This window comes from Lathyrus oleraceus, chromosome 4 (genome assembly GCF_024323335.1).
Source record: "Lathyrus oleraceus cultivar Zhongwan6 chromosome 4, CAAS_Psat_ZW6_1.0, whole genome shotgun sequence".
In the NCBI taxonomy this organism is placed as follows: domain Eukaryota; kingdom Viridiplantae; phylum Streptophyta; class Magnoliopsida; order Fabales; family Fabaceae; genus Lathyrus; species Lathyrus oleraceus.
Window position 1 is genome coordinate 322,799,178 of NC_066582.1, and position 19,510 is coordinate 322,818,687.

The window sequence follows — 19,510 nt, forward strand, 5'->3', positions numbered from 1 at the left end:
TCCGTGCTTGTTCACAAACTTTATGCCTGAGGGTCTCGCTCCAACCTTTGCTTCTCTGCCGGCATCTAGCCCGGTCCTTGTTGTGCCACCTCCCGTTGTGCACACGTTACCTAGAGTCGAAGACACCATTTATCACTTTGAGCCATCTGAGGGCCTAGATGTCTATGAGAAAATGGACGCCATGAATGAACAATTCCTTGAGCTGCGCAAGGAAATGAAAACTCTAAGAGGGAAAAACCTCTTCGGTAAATCTGCTCCTGAGTTGTGCCTTGTGCCCAACGTCAAAATCCCTATCAAGTTCAAAGTGCCTGACTTTAAAAAGTACAAGGGAAACACTTGCCCTCTCAGCCATCTTGTGATGTACGCTCACAAGATGTCGACTCAAACCGAGAATGATCAACTCCTCATCCACTATTTCCAGGACAACCAGTCTGGTGCTGCACTCAGATGGTATATGGGTCTGGATAGTGTGAGCATCCTCTCCTTCAACGACCTTGGCGATGCTTTCGTCAAGCAGTATAAGTACAATGTTGACATGGCTCCCGATAGGGACCAGCTGAGGGCAATGTCCCAGAAGGAGAAGGAGACATTTAAGGAGTACGCCCAGAGGTGGCGTGAATTGGCTGCACAGATTGTGCCCCCACTCGAAGAGATAGAAATGACGAAGATCTTTTTAAAGACTTTAAGCTCTTTCTACTACGAGCGGATGATTGCTAGTGCTCCCTCAGACTTCACCGAAATGGTGAACATGGGGATGAGGCTAGAGGAAGGAGTCCGGGAAGGACGTCTAACCAGGGATGAAGGCTCTTCTGCAAAGCGATATGGGGGCTTTGCAAAGAAGAAATAAGGAGAGGCATATGTTGTGTCTTCCCATATTAAACGAAGACCCTCTGTGAAGAGGAAGACTGTTCGCCCTGCCAGTAACCAGCACCAGGTGGCTCATATAGCACCTGCCTTCTAGGAAACACAACATTATTAACATCAACAACAACAACATCAATAATATCAACAACAACAACATCGTCCACAACAGCAGGCCTACCAACCTCGAAACAACAACAATACCAGCACCAATTACGATAAGAAGAGGGTCACTTTTGATCCAATTCCAATGACCTATGCTGAGCTCTATCCGTCATTGATAGACAGAAAGCTGATTACTCCACGCGACACACCTGCTGTACCGACCAACCCTCAGTGGTGGTACAAGCCTGAGCTTCACTGTGTATATCATTTCGGTGCTCCCGTACATGATGTGGAGAACTGCTATCCTCTGAAGACCAAGGTGCAAGACCTTGTTAGAAGTGGGATTTTGTTTTTCGAGGACGTAGGTCCGAATGTGAAGAAGAACCCATTGCCCGAGCATGGGAAAGCTGTTGTGAACATGGTTCAGGGTTGCCCTGGAAAGTACAAAGTCCTGTATGTCAGTCATATCAGGCAATCGTTGGTCGAGATGCATAGGCTGTTATGTGGATACAGTCATTACGAGCATGACTATGACCGATGTCGAGTGTGCACTGTCAATGAGAGAGGATGTCGCCAAGTCAGGAAGGACATCTAAGAGATGCTGGATCAGGGTGTGATCGAGATACTTCAGAATCGCAATGAGGATGAAGTGAATGTTATATCCCCTTTTTTAAGAATACCAAAACCTATTGTTGTCAGATATGATGGCAGCAAGAAGAAGGTTTCTCCCTCTCTCGTAATCAAGCCAGCGGGCCCTGTCCCATACTCTTCAGATAAAGTTGTTCCTTACATATATAATGCAGTTGCGTTAGAAGATGGGAAGGAGGTTCCGTTGCCCTCCACTTCTGTTGTGAGTATATCTGATGTCAGTGGTGTGACCCGCAGTGGTCGTGTTTTCTCGGTGCCGCCGAAACCCCAAGATGACATTAGAAGAACTGCTGTTGATAATTCTGTTGGTCCTGTGGAGACTTCTTCTTCTCCGAATCTGGCACTTGTTGTTGATAAATCTGTGAAAGCTCCTGTCCCTGTTGGCCAGCATGGCATTTTGAAAGAGGACTGTGATGAGATGCTAAGGCTCATCAAGAGGAGTGAGTATAATGTTGTTGATCAGCTGCTTCAAACTCCATCAAAGATATCTGTCATATCTTTGCTGATGAATTCTGAGCCACACCGTGAAGCTTTGTAGAGGGTGTTGGACGTGGCATACGTGGATCACAATGTCACCATTGAACAGTTTGATAGCATTGTTGCAAACATAACTCTGCTTGTAACAATTTGAGCTTTTGTGATGCTGATCTTCCCGAGAAGGGAAAAGACCACAATTTGGCTCTACACATTTCTATGAATTGCAAGGATGATGCCCTGTCCAATGTGCTGGTAGACACATGATCATCGCTAAATGTGTTGCTAAAATCCACTCTGGCTAAACTCTCTTTTCAGGGGCCTCCCATGAGACAGAGTGGAGTGGTAGTCAAGGCTTTTGATGGATCGCGAAAAACTGTGATTGGCGAAGTTGAACTCCCAATCAAGATTGGACCTAGTGATTTCCAGATCACTTTCCAGGTCATGGATATCCACCTATCATATAGCTGCTTGCTTGGCAGACCATGGATTCACGAGGCAGGCGCCGTGACATCCACCCTACACCAGAAGTTAAAATTCGTCAAGAATAAGAAGTTGGTGGTGATAGGGGGAGAGAAGGCTCTCTTGGTAAGCCAATTGTCTTCCTTTTCCTATATAGACACTGAGGATGAGGTTGGAACTCCGTTCCAAGCCTTATCTATTGCTGAGCCTTCGAAGAAAGGACCTTCTTCATTTGCTTCCTGCAATGATGCGAAGTTGGCCATTGAGCATGGCGCAACTACTGGTTTAGGACAAATGATTAAGCTGGAAGACAATAAATCCCGGGCTGGCATAGGGTATTCCTCAGGAATTTTCAACGAGCATGGGCTGTTCCAGAGTGGTGGTTTCATCCACACTGTTGAAGACCAAGAGGCTGATGCCATAGTGGAAGATGATGCAGAGGAAGATCTGGGCAACTTTGTCATCCCTGGAGGAATCTGCAATAATTGGGTCGCTGTTGATGTTCCAACAGTTGTCCATAAGTCCACGTAATGTGTTCACTTTTGTTTAAAAACCCTTCTCTCATGCCAAAAGGAGAAGTGATGACATTGTTGGCACATTAATACAATGATATTCATTCAATAATTACATGTTAAATGTTTGTTTTTCCAAATTATTTTCCCTTTTTGCTTTTGCATGAAATTGGTGATCACTAAAAAAAACCTAAAAAAGAGAATAAAATCAATCTTTTCATCTGCATAATGATTTGCCTTGTTTGAATTCTGAAATCTCTTTTATATTCAAAATCATTATGCAGGTTGATCAAACCCATTGAACATAATGATTCAACACCATCTCCCAACTTTGAGTTCCCTATATTTGAGGCCGAAGAAGATGATGTTGAAGAGATTCCTGATGAGATTACCCGTTTGCTTGAGCACGAGGAGAAGATCATTCAGCCGCATCTTGAGAACCTGGAAACAATCAACTTGGGGTCTGAAGATTGTGTTCGTGAAGTGAAGATTGGGGCACTCCTGGAAGAGTTTGTTAAGAAGGGGTTGATTAAGTTGCTACGAGAATATGTCGACATTTTTGCTTGGTCATATGAAGACATGCCTGGTCTAGATACTGATATCGTGCAACATTTCCTGCCTTTGAAGCCTGAGTATGTGCCTGTGAAGCAGCTCAGAAGAACTCATCCTGATATGGTTATGAAGATTAAAGAAGAAGTTTAGAAGCAAATTGATGCGGGGTTTCTGGTGACTTCTGCATATCCTCAATGGGTGGCCAATATTGTTCCTGTGCCTAAGAAAGATGGAAAAGTATGAATGTGTGTTGACTATCGAGACTTGAATAAAGCTAGTCCGAAAGATGATTTTCCTCTACCACATATTGATATGTTGGTAGACAATACAACTAAATTCAATGTCTTCTCATTTATGGATGGATTTTCCGGTTACAACCAGATTAAAATGGCACCCGAGGATATGGAAAAGACATCATTCATCACACCTTGGGGAATATTCTGTTATCGAGTGATGCCCTTCAGTTTGAAGAATGTCGGAGCCACGTATCAACGAGCTATAACTACCTTGTTTCATGATATGATGCACAAGGAGATCGAGGTATATGTTGATGATATGATTATGAAGTCGAGAACGGAAGTTGAACATGTAGAGCACTTGTTGAAGCTTTTCCAGCGTTTGAGGAAGTGCAAACTCCGCCTGAATCCGAACAAGTGTACATTTGGAGTCCGTTCCGGCAAGTTATTGGGCTTTATTGTCAGTGAAAGAGGTATTGAAGTTGATCCTGCCAAGGTCAAAGCAATACAAGAGATGCCTGCGCCCAAAACTGAGAAGCAAGTCCGAGGTTTTCTTGGCCGCTTGAATTATATTTCCAGATTTATATCCCACATGACTGCCACATGTGCGCCTATATTCAAGCTCCTCCGAAAAGATCAGCGTTATGATTGGACCAAGGATTGCCAGAAGGCCTTTGACAGTATCAAAGAGTATCTGTCCGAGCCTCCAATTCTGTCTCCGCCTATTGAAGGGAGACCTTTGATTATGTACTTGACTGTTCTTGAGGACTCTATGGGTTGTGTATTGGGTCAGCAAGATGAATCAGGGAAGAAAGAGTATGATATATACTATTTGAGTAAGAACTTCACCGATTGTGAGTCTCGGTACTCAATGCTTGAGAAGACATGTTGTGCTTTGGCTTGGGCTGCTAAGCGCTTACGCCAGTATATGTTGAATCATACAATTTGGTTGATATCCAAAATGGATCCAATCAAGTATATCTTTGAGAAGCCTGCTTTAACTGGGAGGATTTCTTGTTGGTAGATGTTGTTGTCTGAGTATGATATTGAGTATCGAGCTCAAAAAGCTATTAAAGGTAGTATCTTGGCTTACCACTTGGCACATCAACCAATTGAGGATTATTAGTCTGTTAAGTACGACTTTCCAGATGAGGAGATTCTATATTTGAAAATGAAAGATTGCGATGACCCTACGCTCGATGAAGGGCCAGAGCCTGGTTCCCGATGGGGTGTAAGACCCCAATTTTTGCCCTAAGATCCCTCATGGCCCATAACATCTCATATCATGGCCTCAAGGATCATTGCATACCCTAGCTTCCCTCCTAGTGGGTGGGTATCTTATGAGTGTGATTCTTGATCACCAAGCATGTATTGCATTTGTATATCATTGCTTTTCATATGTTTACTAACCAAAAGTACAAAAATATTGTCACCTAACCTTGTTTCTTGCAGCTGAAGCAATTAGGTCAAATCAATCAAAATCAGTCATTGAGCAATGGATGGTGGCCATTCTTGAAGAATTTGGGCACCATGATCATTCATCAAGGATTCATATGAGCTATGGTGTCGTTTGGTACCAAGATCTCAAGAGAAAAAGGCTTGAAATTCATCAGAACTTGGCTCAGTCAACCAAAGCCCTAGCAAAGTCAACTGTGGTCCACTGTGGTCAACTGTGCATTTAATCAGGAATTTGAAGGTGTGAGATGGTTGGAAAAGCCTCATTCATGTCTATATGAGCCTCATTTGGTATTTCAAAGATCAAGGTTGAAGGATTTGAAGTCAGACAAAAAGTTTCCCAAAATGGAAATGACCTGTAATTCTCACCTGCCCAAAATGGAAAGTTTTTCTCCCCGAAATTACATGTCCAAGAAAGATTCAAATCAAATTTTGTCCAACATGAAAGTTGAAGATCTTGATCTCACCATTCCAAAAAGTCCAAGAACTTGAAATTCCCATGTGTGGTTAGCAAGATATGGTCCAATCGTTTTCAGAAAATGCCTAAATTCAAAGTGGCATAACTTTCACATGGAATGGCCAAATTGGATGGTTCTTCTTTGAGCAAACCACATTTAACATGTACTATCCAAATCCATCATCACATTTTGCCAAAAGCCTTCACATAAAAAGGTCATTTTTGAAGTGAACTAATTAAAAACCAAGGGCAAAATGGTCCAACTTTCAAAGTACATGGAATTTTGACATGGGACCAATTCCAATAGCTTCCAAATGAGATTTATGACTTGTTTGAATTGAAAAAGCACTGTTACATTGCTTCAAACCATCCAAGGGCAAAAAGGCCAAAATGCTTAAATGTGCACATTTGCTAATTATCAAAATTTGTGCTAATCATGATTAAAGAGTGGATTAAGGGCACATATAAAAGCTTAATGCTAACAGAATTGGAGGGGATAATCACATTTTTCAGATCCAATCAAAAAAATCTCACAAATTCTCTCACTTTTTCTCCATTTTCACATAAGCATTTTTGATCAATTCTTCAATAATTCACCATTATTCTTGCAAGTTCTTGTTGGAATCTTCATATGCAGGTGATGTTGAAGTTCTGTTGAAGGATTTGGAGGCAAAAACCGAGCAAATTCACACTGTCCAAGTCTTGAGTTCTTCCATGGCAGCTGCGAAAATCCACTTCTTCGTGCATCTTTGAGCTAAGAGTTCTTCACCAATCACCTTCATAATCATCATCCTTCATCTGTTTTCAAGATTTGGATCAAAACAAGCAAGGATTTCACACTGTGCTTCAAGAAGGTGAGTTTTTCGAATCTTCCAATTGTTGCAATTGCCATGTGTATTCAGTAGATCGTTGAACGTAGAGTGCATTGATGCTTGAATCGTTTAATTTCATCCACTAATCATCAAGATATTGTAGATTTAAGTTTGTGTACCAAAACTTCTTTCGATTAGATCTTTTTGCACGATAACCTTTAGACACTTTCATGGACATATTCGTAACCTACGTTGAGAGACGAAGAGATTGGTATAAGGCTCGTTCATTTTCGTTGAGATTTGCTCGTAACCGCATCTGGACTTGATGAACATATGAACACGAAGATGAACGCGACGAAGAACAAGAAATTCTGGAAATTTTCCGCTGTAGATCCGTTTCACTTGCCCGGCATTTCAAAAACCTGTTTCCCTCCAAGACGGACGAATCGCACGCTGCCAGCGCATTAATACTGCTGCGCGTTTTGGGCCCTGGCGAAGAGAATTACAGAAATGTCACTCGCTGTAAATTGAATCCATTAATCCATTAATTAACTTAAATAATTATTTCAATAATATTACAAATCTTTAAAAAATCATATAAAATCCAATTTTAGTCCAAATTAATTGGGACTTCTTTTGTTGGATCCCAAATTTCCTCTAGAATTTTTTAGGCATAGTAACTCAAGTTGTGCCCTGGTGATTTTTTGGATTTGGCTTATTGATTTTTGTCATGTGTGCATTATTTGTATGTTTTACCATTTTAATCATAAAATAATCATGCTAGCTCCAAATTTAATGAAATTTCATATGATGATTCTTGACTCACTCCTGGAGATTTTGATGTATAATTTGAAATTTTTGGATCTCTGGTTTGATAGATATGATTTAATCTTTTTGAGTGTGACAATATGTGTCACACTATGTTATGCAATGTTCATGATTTAATTTTCTATGCTTTCATTAGGCCTATGGCTCTGATTTTTTGCATGAGATATCTTTTATATGTTAGGTTTCACCCTGATTTTTTGTGGATTTAATTGATCCATTTCCTAATTGATTGACATTTTTGATTGCTGTTTAGCATTTTTGGATTGTTTCTTGAATAGCAAACTTCCATAGCTTGTGAAATGCTCATTTCTTACCATATGAATGTGAAATTTGGTGGAGTGCTTCCTAACATGTATAGCTTTAATTTGGATTTGGTCCCACTCATTTCTAATTTGATTTCACTGTTTTACCATTGATTGAAGTTGATACTCATGTTGTGACCTAGTTTTGGTTGTGTTTTTGCATGCCTTGACATGTTGATTTAATTCCCATGATTCCTTTTGTCCAAATTGCATGAAAATTGACATGTAGCTCATTAGATATGTTCTGTTTAGGATATAATTTCTGTAGAATTTATTGAGCTGTTTTGATATTTTTTTGATTGAAATCATTCTGGTTGTTCATATGTGATTCAACTTTGCTCACTTTGTCTTAATTTGTGCATAAAAATGGAATTAGCGCATAGTTTGGGTATGAGACCAATTGGGATCTCTTCTTATTTGAATTATCTTGACTTTGATCATGATCCACTTGTTGTTTTACATTTTTTTCATCCTTTGGACCCTAGGCTTGTCCTAGTGGTCTTGTTACTCATGTTTGAGTTTGACTTTGACTTTTCAGGTTAAGAAGCTAATGCCTTAAGGAGGTTGATTCATAATTGAATTTTTTCATTTGACTATTGTGAACTAATTTGTTTGTGTTGTAGGGTGCTTGGTTCACTTGGACTTGGTGCTATGCACATTATTGTTCGATTGTTGATTGATTCTTATGTTGTTGTTTTGTTTATGCTGGGATGCTGATTATATTTGATTGATTTCAGGTACCCTTAGTTGCTCAGTTCTCTTAAGAACTTGAATTGCTTTGCTTGTGTAGCATTTGCATTGAGGTATAGCACCTTCTTCTTCATGTAGTCTGGAAGACCTGGCTTGTTATTTAGCCAGGCAACTGTCTGAAGTCCTCCTTAAGAGGCAATGTTTGTGATTGTTTATGTTTGTCCCCAAGCAGGTAAAGTCCTTTAAATAAGGCAATTGGTGGATATAAGAGATATGTAGCCTATCTTCCACTATTCTGTGAGTCTTCTCTTTGCTCCCATTACATGGTTGTAGCATTGGGATCCAAACCCAAGATCTATCGAGTCTAATTTGTGGAGAGAGTTCCCCTTTTCTGAACTCCCACACCTTCTGATATTCAATACTCTCTCTGACCAGAGATAAGAGTGATGAGGCACACCCCTCATATCCTTTCATCTGCTTCACCTTAGCCCCTCAATGGCAAGGTTAAGAGCAACTTTAACCCTATTCCAGTTGGCTTTAATGCCTCACCCTTTGTTTGAGCCTGATGCTTGCATATAGTGTGTGCTCTTTGATTATGATGCTTGATTATTTGCTTGATTCATGTATACATGATTACTTGATTGCCATTGTGCATTTACCATCATTGATTGCCATTAGTGCATGATCATTTCATTTGACCTTGTGACATTGATGTTTTCCCATTGAGGACAATTGTAAGTCCATATTGATTGGCTTTTGTTCCTATGACATGGAAGGGATAGAGTGTAAGACCACCTCATTGGTCACTCATATCCTCTTTGCTCTTTGATTGAGCTTGTTGTTGTATGTGAGGATTCATTGTAAGTCCATGTAACTTGGCATCTGTTTTCCTATGATCATATGTGGAGGTTAACCTAAGTCCAGATAGATTGGCAGTTGACTTCCATGTTTTGTTTTTGTTTAGCCTTTGTGAGATTGGAGTAAGACCATTTATTGGCACCCGGTATCATTGTTTTATTTTAGGAGATTGGTGTAAATCCATTTATTGGTATCCGGTATCCGCTTTTGTGTGAGATTGGAGTAAGACCATTGAGTGGCATCCGGCATCACCTTGTCTTTTATTTTACTAACTTGCTTTGTTCTCCATTCCAAAGGACACACTTGAATCATCTTCTATATGATTTCAAGAGGTGAACCTATAGGAAGTTTTACACTCCATCATCCATACCATTTTTATTTCAAACCCCCTTTTCACATTGTTGACTTTTCATACTTGTATATACATGTTGTGCAAACATTCTCACCTTCTTTCCAAATTAGAAACTTGGACCTTAAGTCCATGATTTTTCAAACATTCATTTTGTAAATACTTCATTTTGAATTAACTTTAATCATACTTTGACCATACTTTGTAAATAATCCAAATCAATTAACTTCACCCATTCAAATGATTTTGTGGCTTTGTCCATGTTTGTTAAGTTTTCATACATTAGCTATAGGTTTGATTTACCCTAGTTGGTTGATATTAATCTCACTTATTTGTCCTTAGTTGATTGAATTGTAAGTCTTCCTTGCTTATTATAGGGTTAACCCCTCTCTAGCAAGTTGAAGCTTTTCTCACATGGTGGACTTGTTGTTTCATAAGGTTGAGTTTTCTCCCGTGGGTAACGTAAGACCTTAGTGCTTTTGTTTTAAAATTGAATCCACTAACTTTCGGAAGTTTTTAGCCGAACTACGGAGTTTTGATCCTTACCTTTGATGGAAGGTACGTAGGCAACGGGTTCATCCGTTCGAACACAAAAATAATTAACATGTACATTCTTTTCTCATCATCCCATTCATGTTTTCACAATATGTCAAAAAACAAATAAATATTTTTCTTATACAACAAGTGTGAAAAAGTTCCCTAGGAGTACCTAGGACGTGATGGGTGCCTAACACCTTCCCATTGCGTAATTTACCCCTTACCCCGATCTCTGATCTTTTCATTGGTTTTCTACGTGTAAAACTTCTTAGGCTTTTGTTCGCTTTTTAGCCAGTCCTTTGGATAAATAAAAGTGCGGTGGCGACTCTATTTACTTGTATACTTTGCTTATGGTTTAATCAATAGATCATATAGCGACGAATACACCGCTACAGAAAAGTGGCGACTCCACTGGGGACTAACATTAGACCTTCCATGGTGGTATTGCCTACTTTTCACCCTTGTTGTATGATATTTATTTATGTGTTATTTGACATATTTTTGTACAATTTGGGATAACTGTATTGATTGTAATGTTTGAATTGCTTGATATACAATTGCTGTTTGCTTTGGTGATCTCTGTGAGATGAGTTCTATACCCTAACTCGAGTGCACTCTAGGATAGGAGAATGGCATAGTCTTGTTGACTGGTGTGGAGTATTCCTTAGCCAGTTGACTTGCGAGTCCATTCACTTGGTGGAGGTCATGTTGGATTAATAATGTCACACAAGTTATTTGTGGTTAGGCATTATTCTTTCAATCATGTGCCTTAGAAGCCAAGGACCTTAGTTTACCAAGCCCATCTTGGCCTATTATTTTAGGACGTAGTGCGGAGGTCGTTCAGATGTAAGTTCTGATGCGATTGTTACGCGATACTACACTCATAAGAGTCTCTCTTGAGAATATTTTTGGAATACGAGTATTCGTTCCTCCGATAATATCCGAGAGATGGGACGATGATTATGGGAACCTCTGGTAGAACATGTCTGGCAGGTATAAACCCTAGTACACTCCCTTTGGGTGGTTCTTAACCGAGACTCCATGCTCGTGACTCTCAGCAAACCCGTGATTCGTGGTTGAGTCGTTCAAACATCGTTAATATCAATGGAACTTGGGTATTGATAAGGTGTAAAACCTAAATCTACCAAAATGGATGATTGATATTAAGGATGTTAGAGCCGGTTCATGTACCGTTAATATCAATGGAACTTGGGTGTCGATAAGGTGAAAACCTAAATCCACCAAAATGGATGATTGATATTAGGGATACAATGAGCTTTCCCACGACCTTTGTTTGGTGTGCTTTGCTTGATCCTTGAGTGTGATTGTTGCATTCATGCATTCATCTGCATCCATATCATCAGATAAAAAGAAGATTTTCAAGGAACTCAAAGGAGTTTATTTGCAAAAAATTTCAAACATGGAAAAAACCGGGAAAATTTTTCACCTGATATATCTGATGAGATATTCTCATATATGATCAAAATGCTTAAATATTTCAAAGTTTGCAAATAAAACCCTCGAGTTCCTTTGAAAAAAAACAAGCATGTGCATAAACACTTCATGCATCATTTGCATAAGCGGGTGTTTTGTTCCAGTCTCCCGTCCTGTGGTCTGACCCTGCGATCTTCATTTAGTTTGAAGACGCACTTCGCCGGTACTATACCAGAGCCAACTCTTCCAGATTTGATGGATCATCCTGAGCAAGAGAATTGTGAACTCAGAGAGATATTTGCCAGACTATGTGCTGTTGACGGATTTATTCCTGGTTAACCGATCCCGGGCTGGCATTGGCTACTGTTCTGGGGCATTTAATGAGCAAGGTCTGTTCACGAGTGGAGGTTTCATCCATGACGACCAACCTGAGGAAGAAACCGCTGCTATCTTGGAAGAGGATGCAGAGGACGTGAACAATTTTGTTATCCCTGGCGAGATCTGCCACAATTGGGTCGCTGTGGATGTTCCTGCGGTCATTCATAAGTCAGCGTGATTTGTTCACTTTGTTCAAAATCCTTCTCCCATGCCAAAAGGAGAAGTGATGACATTGTTGGCAGCATTTAATACAATGATATTTTCATTCAATTAATGCATTGTTAAACATTTGTTTTTCCATTTGTTTTCACTTTTTGCTTTTTGCATGAAATCAGTGATCACAAAGAACCCTGAAAAATAAATAAAACATTTTTCATCTGCATAAATGATTTGCTTGTTTAAATTCAAAAGCTTTTCATTATCCAGAATCATTATGCAGGGATTTCTAAACCCATTGAATATAATGATCCAACGCCATCTCCCAATCTTGAATTCTTTGTATTCGAAGCAGAGGAAGATGATGTTGAAGGGGATTCCTGATGAGATTACCCGTCTTCTTGAGCACCAAAGAGGCTCATTCAGCTGTATCATGAGAATCAGCAAAACAGTCAAACTGGGGCATTGCGAATGCAATAAAAAAAAATGAAAAAAGAGAGGGTGAAAAAGATGAAAAATAAAAAATCAGGAATTTTTTTTCAAGATTTCTTCAAAAGAAAAAAGAAAAATTATACCCTCAAGTCCCTAGTTGACTGATGCTGAATGGATTCAGAGTCGTTACGACCAGCTGAATTTGATTGAAGAGAAGAGATTGACCGCCATGTGTCATGGTCAGTTATATCAGCAAAGAATGAAGAAAGCATTCGATAAGAAGGTCAAGCCTCGTGTGTTCCGAGAAGGTGACCTCGTGCTCAAGAAAGTTTTGTCTTTCGTGCCCGATTCCAGGGGCAAGTGGACTCCAAACTACGAGGGTCCATATGTTGTTAAAAGAGCCTTTTCAGGCGGTGCTTTGATGCTTACAACAATGGATGAGGAGGATTTCACTCGGCCTGTGAATTCAGATGCAGTCAAGAAATACTTTGCCTAAAAGAAAAAGTATATGCAAATGAAAAACAGAATTGCTCGCTAAGTTGAAAACCCGAAAGGGCGGCTTAGGCAAAAATGAGCGTCTCGGTGGAGAACCCGCAGGGGTAATCCAGGCAAAAATTAGAGACTTGAAAAAAGGTATATTTGCATCCCGCTAGATTGAGTACCTCACCCTGGGGCAATCTAGGCAAAAATTAGGGATTCGGCAAGTAACTGCATCCTGACAAGACTTTCTATTTTCGTACAGCCGTCTTTTCGTCAGAGGATTCTCGATTCGTCGCCAACTGAAGCTTCGCATACATCGAGATTCAAATTGGTAGAGAAAGGATCATTATGTTCAATGTAGCCCTCTTCCAATATATATCACTGATTTCAAATTTGTACAGATCTATGGAGTCTTGCCATTTGCAGACTACCATTCCATCAAATCAAATTGAGCTTTTATCCAATTATTCGCACTCTTATTTATTTCAATTCAACAAATGTTTTGCATGTTTTAATTGATAAGATGTCATTGTTTTAAACAAATAAATTTTTCAAAATTGTTGTTTTAAACAAAGTGAATATTCACAATGACAAAAGGATACTCAGGGATGTCTCAGTGCTCTCCCGAGGGTGGTATGATTCCCAACAGGTAAGACCTTGGTTCATATCCCTGGTATTTGATTGTATCCTCTCTCTCCCACGTTGTTGTTGGGGTTGTTCCCCAAGCAGAGGTGGTTGTTGAAGACTCAGTCTCTTCTCCAGCAGTAATCTCCCAGCATGGTTGTTTCTCCTTGTGGTAGATTCAGTGGTGGGTGGATTGATATCCCGGTACTTTACCGCTTTCCTCAGCATTGTCGCAAGCAGAGCTGTTGGTGGGGTTGTTCCCCAGTATAATCGCAAGCAGAGATGTTATTGAAGACTTCGCGTTCTTCTCCAACAGTAGTCTCTCCCCAGTGCAGTTGCCAACAGAGTTGTTGTGTCTCTCCTCAGCATGGTGGCTTTCCATCTTTCCCAGCTTAGTCTGCAGAATGGTTGTTGTGGCAGTTTCTGCCTGTTGAAAGCTATCTCAATCCCCAGTAGGCCGGTTGGTGGCTCTAGCATCCCAAAGATTGGATTGATTTCCTGATTACTTTTGATCCTTAGTAGAGCGGCTATTTGTAGAATCTACTTGAGTGACCCGTCGGATGTATGTTCTCCCCGAGTAAAGTGGCTTGTTGCAGAATCTACTTGTGTGATGCTTTCTCCCTCAGTGGGTTGTTCCCTAAGAGAGTAGCTGACAGCTTTCCCCTGTAGGGTTGCTTGTGCAGTTAGATTCTACTTGGATGTTTCTCCTGCAGTGGGTTGTTCCCAGGAGTTGTTTGGAGTTACTTTTGCAGCAGTTTGTGGTTGAGCCATGAACTCTTGTTTCTCAGTTGGTGTTGAGATCCCCTGCAGATATCCTCAGGATTCTCCTGATCCCCTACAGATTGGTCTTGGTGGCAGTTTTGCCTGTTGTGACTTTCTGTATCCTGTCTGGGTTGTTTTGCTGATTCTCTTGCCTCTGCTTCCCCAGCAGTGCCCGCAGATCTTTGCTTTACAGCATGTGGATCTCTAGCAGATTGGCTTTCCAGTTGGTTTTTCCCCTGGAAGTATAGTACCGGGCGTTTGATTCCTGGGCCTGTTGTGTTAGATATGTCTGTTTTGTCAGCATTCATCAAGCATAAATCACGCATATTCATGCATACTCATAGACATTCAGATATTCATGTTGCATTATTTGCCATATATCTTTTGTTTGTTGTGTCTCCTGCTATGGGTTTCATAGATCTCTTTATAGATCTTCCCAAGCAGATGTCGGGTGTTTAAATCTCTCCATATAGAGTCAGCCCCATAAGCAGAAAATGTCTGTTTTGCCTTCTGTAGTTCCCCACTGAGATATATCCTCGTGGATGACGGTTTCTTCCGTTTCCTCCCAACACATATATTGGGATGGATTTTCCTACTGAGTTATATCCTCATAGGACGTGCAAGAGTTGTTGGTCTTCTGCCCCGTATTCGGTAGATGTAAACCCTAATCTCTTTGTGGTTATCTTCATTTGTTGTTCGATGTTGATATTCCTCCCTTCTTCTGGGTAGTTGCTCTTGAGTAAGCACTTGTATCCCCAGCAAGTCTTCTGGATCATTGCCGTATGCTTGCAATGTTATTCCTTTTGAAGTCGCCAGTGGGTCTTTTCACCGTTTGCTAGTGATTTGTTCCCCGGATCGTTGATTGTTTATTGATGTATTCCCAGCTAGTCCCTGCGGATAATTGCCGGATGCTTGCAATTCATCCCCAGCGGATCGTCTTTCATTTACCCTTTTGTTGGTAATGATTGTTGCTCCCTTTGATTGGTCATCATTATATGCCCAATTGTGGTATCCCGATGCCGGTCTTTTTGGTCGATTTATCCTTTGTTAACCCAGTAACCGGTTGTGGATAATCTTCCATGCGAGTGTATTATTCACGTTCTGACGGTAATGAATAATATATCTCATGCACTCTTCAGTTGAAGCCTTTTGTGTTTCCCTGGTCGAGTAAGATTCGTTTTTCCCTTTGCGGAGTCGAATATTTCTTCGTTGATGGATAATTGCCGGATGCTTGCAATTTATCCTTTGAGTTGTCTTTCGTGTACCCGGATGCTTGGTATCGATTGTCTCTCCTGTTGGTTAGTCACCTATTATATACTTCGGTATCCCTGGTGTCTTTTCCTTTCGAGTGTATTATTCACGGTCTGCCGGTAATGAATAATATATCTCTTTCACTCTTTGGTTGGAATCCTTTGTTGATCTTCCCCATCTGAGCAAGATTCGTATTCTTTGTAGAATCGAATATCCATCCTTTAACCAGTTTGTGTTTCGGATGTGTGTTTTGGCATATATACCAATTCACGTTTTCGGTAGATCACCTATTATATGCTTCGGTATCTCTGGTGTTTCTTACCATGCGAGTTTATTATCTACGTTCTGACGGTAATAGATAATATATCTCATGCGAGTATTCTTATCCACGGTATACCGGTAATGGATATTATATCTCATGCGCTCTTTGGGTTTGTGTCCCCAGTTGAGTAAGATTCGTTTTCCTGTTGTGGTTTCGAATGTCCATCCTATAAGTCGATTTGCTTTTTCAAGCCCTCCTTTCGGATGATGAGTGTTTTGGCATATATACCAATTCACGTTTTGGTCGGTCACCTATTATATACCTCGGTATCCCTGGTGTTCCTTCCTTTCTACTCCCTATTATGACCTCGGTCCCCTGTGGAGTCAGATTTCCCTGAGTTATGTACCTTTTTCAGGTCTTTCTCAGATGTTTGGTTGATTGATATCTCTCACCCTTATACCGGTCTTAGATATTCATTCTTCCTGAGTTTGTCGCCCTTATACCGGTGACATTTCATCCTTTGGCTTCCCCTGGAGAGTCTTTTTTCTAGATTTCCCCAGCGGAGTTGTATTGCTATTTGTGTGGCTGTATTGGTGTTATCCCCAGTACATGCATCTTTGAGTCAGCTTGATTCATTTCCAATGGGAGTGTTTTCCTTTGGAATTGCTTCTTCCCCCAGTTTGAGTCCTTTACTTCCCCAGTGAGGTCTCCCGTCTGATTTCTGTTATCCCCTAATCATAGTCGTGTCTTGCACATGTTGCGTCAGTTTCGTTTTCCCCAAATCGGAGTCGTGTCCTGCTCACGCATTCCTTTTCTTTATTATCCCCAATAAGGGTCCCCATGAGGGTCTTGTTAGAGTCTCTGTTCCTGGTGAGTGAATTACTCCGATGGATCATTCTTCTTCTGTGTGAACCATATATCCCCACAGAGGTTGTGTCTTTTTGCACGCATACATTTGCATCATGAGGTCTCTTAGGGACCAAAATTTGTCTCATTACTGTTATTTAAGCCCATTCTACCGCGTCGATGTGAAAATTTCTAAACTTCACTTCTCCGGCTAGAATGACCTTAAATAGGGGCATCTGTAAGACCCCAATTTTTGCCCTAAGATCCCTCATGGCCCATAACATCTCATATCATGGCCTCAAGGATCATTGCATACCCTAGCTTCCCTCCTAGTGGGTGGGTATCTTATGAGTGTGATTCTTGATCACCAAGCATGTATTGCATTTGTATATCATTGCTTTTCATATGTTTACTAACAAAAAGTACAAAAATATTGTCACCTAACCTTGTTTCTTGCAGCTGAAGCAATTAGGTCAAATCAATCAAAATCAGTCATTGAGCAATGGATGGTGGCCATTCTTGAAGAATTTGGGCACCATGATCATTCATCAAGGATTCATATGAGCTATGGTATCGTTTGGTACCAAGATCTCAAGAGAAAAAGGCTTGAAATTCATCAGAACTTGGCTCAGTCAACCAAAGCCCTAGCAAAGTCAACTGTGGTCCACTGTGGTCAACTGTGCATTTAATCAGGAATTTGAAGGTGTGAGATGGTTGGAAAAGCCTCATTCATGTCTATATGAGCCTCATTTGGTATTTCAAAGATCAAGGTTGAAGGATTTGAAGTCAGACAAAAAGTTTCCCAAAATGGAAATGACCTGTAATTCTCACCTGCCCAAAATGGAAAGTTTTCTCCCCGAAATTACATGTCCAAGAAAGCTTCAAATAAAATTTTGTCCAACATGAAAGTTGAAGATCTTGATCTCACCATTCCAAAAAGTCCAAGAACTTGAAATTCCCATGTGTGGTTAGCAAGATATGGTCCAATCGTTTTCAGAAAATGCCTAAATTCAAAGTGGCATAACTTTCACATGGAATGGCCAAATTGGATGGTTCTTCTTTGAGCAAACCACATTTAACATGTACTATCCAAATCCATCATCATATTTTGCCAAAAGCCTTCACATAAAAAGGTCATTTTTGAAGTGAACTAATTAAAAACCAAGGGCAAAATGGTCCAACTTTCAAAGTACATGGAATTTTGACATGGGACCAATTCCAATAGCTTCCAAGTGAGATTTATGACTTGTTTGAATTGAAAAAGCACTGTTACATTGCTTCAAACCATCCAAGGGCAAAAAGGCCAAAATGCTTAAATATGCACATTTGCTAATTATCAAAATTTGTGCTAATCATGATTAAAGAGTGGATTAAGGGCACATATAAAAGCTTAATGCTAACAGAATTGGAGGGGATAATCACATTTTTCAGATCCAATCAAAAAAATCTCACAAATTCTCTCACTTTTTCTCCATTTTCACATAAGCATTTTTGATCAATTCTTCAATAATTCACCATTATTCTTGCAAGTTCTTGTTGGAATCTTCATATGCAGGTGATGTTGAAGTTCTGTTGAAGGATTTGGAGGCAAAAACCGAGCAAATTCACACTGTCCAAGTCTTGAGTTCTTCCATGGAAGCTACGAAAATCCACTTCTTCGTGCATCTTTGAGCTAAGAGTTCTTCACCAATCACCTTCATAATCATCATCCTTCATCTGTTTTCAAGATTTGGATCAAAACAAGCAAGGATTTCACACTGTGCTTCAAGAAGGTGAGTTTTTCGAATCTTCCAATTGTTGCAATTGCCATGTGTATTCAGTAGATCGTTGAACGTAGAGTGCATTGATGCTTGAATCGTTTAATTTCATCCACTAATCATCAAGATATTGTAGATTTAAGTTTGTGTACCAAAACTTCTTTCGATTAGATCTTTTTGCACGATAACCTTTAGACACTTTCATGGACATATTCGTAACCTACGTTGAGAGACGAAGAGATTGATATAAGGCTCGTTCATTTTCGTTGAGATTTGCTCGTAACCGCATCTGGACTTGATGAACATATGAACACGAAGATGAACGCGACGAAGAACAAGAAATTCTGGAAATTTTCCGCTGTAGATCCGTTTCACTTGCCCGACATTTCAAAAACCTGTTTCCCTCCAAGACGGACGAATCGCACGCTGCCAGCGCATTAATGCTGCTGCGCGTTTTGGGCCCTGGCGAAGAGAATTACATAAATGCCACTCGCTGTAAATTGAATCCATTAATCCATTAATTAACTTAAATAATTATTTCAATAATATTACAAATCTTTAAAAAATCATATAAAATCCAATTTTAGTCCAAATTAATTGGGACTTTTTTTGTTGGATCCCAAATTTCCTCTAGAATTTTTTAGGCATAGTAACTCAAGTTGTGCCCTGGTGATTTTTTGGATTTGGCTTATTGATTTTTGTCATGTGTGCATTATTTGTATGTTTTACCATTTTAATCATAAAATAATCATGCTAGCTCCAAATTTAATGAAATTTCATATGATGATTCTTGACTCACTCCTGGAGATTTTGATGTATAATTTGAAATTTTTGGATCTCTGGTTTGATAGATATGATTTAATCTTTTTGAGTGTGACAATATGTGTCACACTATGTTATGCAATGTTCATGATTTAATTTTCTATGCTTTCATTAGGCCTATGGCTCTGATTTTTTGCATGAGATATCTTTTATATGTTAGGTTTCACC